The sequence below is a fragment of the Leptonychotes weddellii genome, chromosome 3 (genome assembly GCF_054177405.1).
Source record: "Leptonychotes weddellii isolate Sample4059 chromosome 3, ASM5417740v2, whole genome shotgun sequence".
Lineage (NCBI taxonomy): Eukaryota > Metazoa > Chordata > Mammalia > Carnivora > Phocidae > Leptonychotes > Leptonychotes weddellii.
In genome coordinates this window covers 1,517,173-1,522,324 of record NC_138371.1, presented here as the reverse complement: position 1 = coordinate 1,522,324, position 5,152 = coordinate 1,517,173, and positions in this window count along the sequence as shown.

Genomic DNA, 5,152 nt, shown 5'->3' with positions numbered 1-5,152 from the left:
AGGTTTGTGCTTCAGGGACATTCTAGCGTTTTGAGAACTTTCACGTCTGCACTGTTTTCCTCTTGCATTTGATTTGTACAGAGGCTGAGTCTGGAATATTCCACATCAAGGGTTATTTTAACTGACTGCCCCCAGCACTCTCGGCGGCTTTTCCTAACTCGTGCTCTTGAGACGTCTGTGCCGCTCCGAACCCTCGCCCTCTGCGTGAGCCACTTTGTCTGTGTGGGAACTTGGTGGTTTTCCCTTGATTCCCGAGCTTCTTCTGTTCTGACGTGTGCCTGGCGCTGGGTCCTCTGCACCCTTCGTGCTGGGGCTTGGGGGCCCTTTCAATTCAGACACTGAGGACCTTCGATTTTGAAAAATCTTCCTGGAAAAAATACTCTTTGATAATCTGTCCCCTCTATGTTCTCTCTCCTTTTCCTCTGGACTCCATGATTCAGCTGTTAACAAATTCTCTCATTTTCTTATCTTTTCTCTCCTACTTCCCACCACCCCTTCTGCAATATTAGCTCAACTTCCTCTTTCAAACCTACCGTGGAGCCTTTCTTTTTTATTTGCGAGAGAGAGAATGAGAGAGAGCACGAGAGGGAGGAGGGTCAGAGGGAGAAGCAGACTCCCTGCCGAGCAGGGAGCCCGACGCGGGACTCGATCCCGGGACTCCAGGATCATGACCTGAGCCGAAGGCAGTCACTTAACCAACTGAGCCACCCAGGCGCCCAAACCGTGGAGCCTTTCTTGATCCAGCTTTTTTTTTTGATTCCCCAAATCTATTCTGCTCTCTGCACATTTATCTTTTTTATAGCCATCCTTTTTGCTTCAGGGATGCGACATCTTTTATTTTTCTGATGATATTCATTGCCAATTATTTGATGCTTCGTCTGCTCTCTGCGGCGTCTCCGTCCCTCCGGGCTCCTTCCCGGCCTCTGCCTTCCCTCAGTGGGTGACCCTGGAGGTCTGATGGTCCGGGGCTGCCAACCTGCTGGACAGGAACTGCGGGCCGCTGAATGAGTGGTTTCCGAGGGCTGGGCGGCCCTGGGGCTTCCTTCCACTGTGAGGTGGCCTGAGACCAGCCTGTCCACTTGTTCTATCCCTTCCTGTGCAAACTTGTTCAAGCTCAGCCCTGTGACCCTCAATTTCCTCGTCTGTGAAATCGTCTGGGCACAACGATGGCGCCTCCTTCACGGAGCTGTAATGAGGATCAATGAAGAACAGTTACAATGAAGCCAGCCTCCCTCTGCCCTGCAGTGCTGGGGGCAGACCCGCCTGGCAGATGCTGCCTGGAAAAGGCCTTCATGGCCTCTGTCCTGCTCAGACAGCCTCCAGGGCCTGCGCCACTGGTCCCAGGCTGCTCCTGTTGGCGTCCCCTGCACTGGGGGCTGCAGCCTGAGCCCCGACATCGGTGCTGTGCTCCACGGCGCAGGGCTGCCCTCTTCCTGTGCCATGGGGGCAGCTTGGACGCGGCTCTGGGGAGGGGGGCGCTGGACTCAGAGCGCAAGCCTGTGTGGGGCCCCTACGGCTGTGCACGCCTGTTTCCCACACCCACCAGCAGCACGGCACCCTCTTTGCTGGTTCTGTGTTACTCCCGCCAGGCCTGATGTCCAAGGAGGGGAGGGTGGCCTGTCTGTCCTCCCTCAGGGAGCCCTGGGGGCCAGACTCTCCCGCAGGTCCTGCTGTCACCTACCTGGGGAACGTACCTACCTCAGGACGTTTATCAGGTGGAAGCAGGCTTCCTGCAGGCTTGTGCTGTCTGTCTGTCTGTCCCAAGGCTATCAGTGCCCCCACACGTGGGCAGGCAGTTCTGAGGGGGTGCGTGGCGGGGTTCTGTGGGAGGTGCTCCCAGGGATGCTACCCAGCAGCCACCCTCCAGTGCTGGGGCACCCGATGCCTGTGAGCCTGGGCCTGGGGCTGGGAGGGCTTTCTAGAGGGGAACTCGCCCGGCAAGGCTCTCTGAAGTTCATCGTCCAGGGCTCGTCTGTGGCCATGCTCCTGGGGGAGGGGCTGGGCAGAGGCATCGTCCCCTAGGGGTGGGTAGTGCAGGAGAAGGCCCAGGGCTTGGAGCTGGGCCTGCGGCCCCATCCACAGCTGGTGGCATCTCCACAGGACACCTGGTCTAGACAGGACCTTGCAAGAGCCAGCCCTCCAAAGAGACCCTTCTGCAGGGATGTGGCAAAGGGGCTCGGGATGCCCTGAGAAGTAGCCCTGGGTTGGATGCTACTGTGCCCCCCTCCCGCCCCGGGCCAGGAACCCCGGGCCTCTGCAGGGTCTGGCTGGGGCTTGACTTCGCTCCTGTTGGTCTTAGGTGAACCGTCCAAGCCCGCCAGCCTCAGTCTCTGCCTGCGTCTGATGAAGAAGCCCACACGGCCTGACCCGTGAGGTGGCCGGCAGAGGGGCTGACCCACTCAGGAGACAGGCCGAGCGAGGGCAGACCTCCCCGCCTGCCGCCGTGCTGCTCAGTCTCTCCCCAGCCGCAGCTCTGCTGTTGCTGTGGTTTGAAGTCCCTGAGTTTGAGCTCATTAGTTATGGCAGCTTCAGAAAACAGACACAGAGACTCTGAGCAATACCTTCCTAGAAATGAGAATATATTGTATCCACGACGTGAGAGAAAACTCCGAAGAAGAACAAGCAGGGGATAAGAAAGGGCCCTCGGAAACTAAAAATATACATGTAATTTATATATATTAATTTAGTTTATATACAGATAATGTATCACATTTTTTTTAAAGATTTTATTTATTTATTTGAGAGAGAGAGAATGAGAGACAGAGAGCATGAGAGGGGGGAGGGTCAGAGGGAGAAGCAGACTCCCTGCCGAGCAGGGAGCCCGATGTGGGACTCGATCCCGGGACTCCAGGATCATGACCTGAGCCGAAGGCAGTCGCTTAACCAACTGAGCCACCCAGGCGCCCAATGTATCACATATTTTAATTTATACCTTAAATAAATTGTACAATATGTGTCAACTTAATGCACACACATTTACCGGGGGCAGGGAGAGGACAGAGTCCCCCCTCCGGAGGAAGAATCAAGAGGCAAGGAGGTGGGAATGGATGGAGGGGGGCAAGGGGGAGAGCCAGGGCTCGGTGGGCACCAGATGCAAGTTCCAACAGTGGCGAAGGCCGACGAGGAGATGGGCCAAGGGCCAAGACTGGAGAGCCCCCGGGAGACGTGTCAGTGTGTGGCTTCAAGGTCTGAGAACGAGAACCTCCTAGGACAGCAGGGAAGAGCTGGACCCCCCAGATTGGGACAGGGGACAAGAGGATGACCAAGCAGCCGCCCTCCACACAGTACAGACCCCTCACCTTCTACCCAGCTTCGAACAGCGAGCACGTGTTCCGAGTCTCGACTCCCTGAAGCTCTCGGGCTGGGGTCTCGCTGGCGGGTCAGGGAGGGGAGGTTTGGGGCCTCTCCAGGGAGCTGGTCCTTTCTCATGGGGACAGGGCTCCCCACTGCAGGGGAGGGCCAGTGGGCGCTGGACACTGTCTCCTGAAGGTGGAGCCCCCACATCCCCTAAAAAGGGGCCTGCCTACGGAAGGGAGCAAGTCTCATGTTCTGCTTACCTTCATATGCATGAACATGCATTACACATATGGAAATACAAATTTAAAGTCTGGGGATGGGGTGAATAGGATAACCTGCCCACAACCACCCCGAGTCAGAGTAGCTCTGGTTTTTTAGAAAGACTGTCAGAACAGACATCTCACTGGGGTCTTCAGGAATTTCACTTCTGGATTACCACGAAGACCTTCTGGAATGTTCTGGATGGAGACGCAAGCTTTCTCAGAGCGTGTTATATGCTGGGCACCCAGGATGTAACCGGATGCTGGAAAGCACACCTCTCCCCGGCAGGAGGGAGGCGAGGTGGCCTGCTCCCCAGCTGGTCGCTGCGGCAGGCACAGGGCTGTGTCTGTCCCAGGGAGGGTCCGGCTGACCCGGAGGCAAATCTGAGGACAGTACAGCTGGGCTCAGGGCTCTACTGCTTTGAAGGCCCTCAGAGAGAAGCCTCCTTACTCGGCTCTGCCTCCACAAAGCTCTCCTGCCCGGCCTCTTGGCACATCACAGTGGCCTGGACACCCAGGGGACCACGCGCCCAGGGCAGGGCCTGCACCACCTCCATGGGCCCTGCCCTCTGAGCCTGCAGCTGGGGCAGGGGTCTGTTGGCCACCGGGACATTATTGATGTTATAGGAAGCACTGGTTCTAGCCCAAGGGTCCCTGCCCACCTTGGCAGAGCTGGGCAAAGTATGTTGTTGTCTCTGTGGGCCTGTCACCCAGATGCACACACCGGGGTCCCGCCATGCACTGCTCCTGTACCCCGGAGGGCTCGAGGATGTGTGTGGCAGGGCCGAATGCAAGACTCCCTGTCCTGCGGACCTGGGCTTGCATCCTACCTCTTTTGCTGCGTGGTACTGAAACTCTCCAAGCCTCGGTGTCTTTATCTGTAAAATGAGTATAAAAATTCACACCTGTCTACTTGACAGTTTGTTTGAGGGTTTCAGAAGGTAATGCTTAAGAAGCACATAGCACAGAGCCTGGAACAGAGTAAGAGGTCCCTGGTGGACGCCAGCTGGTGGAGCTGCTCCCCGGTGCTGGCCGCCTCACCTGGAAGAACCTCTTACCCTCCGTGGCCCTTCTCTGAAATCGAGGTGGCTGCCCTGCCCACCCCACAGGACGTTGGTGAGGACCTGAGGCAGGTGTGGGTGGGCAGGGGGCCCAGGCATGTGAACCTGTGGCCTTCACGATTGCCCCCAGAGAGTGGTTTCTACGAACAAGATGCTTGCTGGTACGATGCTTGCAAATTCCTAGAGGAGCCGACAAATATATTTTCCCAATGTGCTTGCAATGAAGGCACAGTGAGCAGACTCTGGTCTAGGACTCAGTGCTGCTCGCAACTCAAGGTCCTCTGAGTGTGCTCACACTGTGCAGTCGTGTGGTCACATGCAGGGATTTCCCTGGCTTCCATTTCTGCACCTTGTGAAAGTAGGGGTCGGCCCAGCTAATCTGGGGCCCCTTCCAGCCCCAGCACCTGCGGATGGCACGTCCTCCACGGCTTTACCGGGCCGACTGGAGCCAATCATGCACAGGGGCCGCACAGGGAGCCATGGGTCGGACGTGGTTCTGAAACACGCACAGTGGGGGCCTGTCCAGCTCTGGGC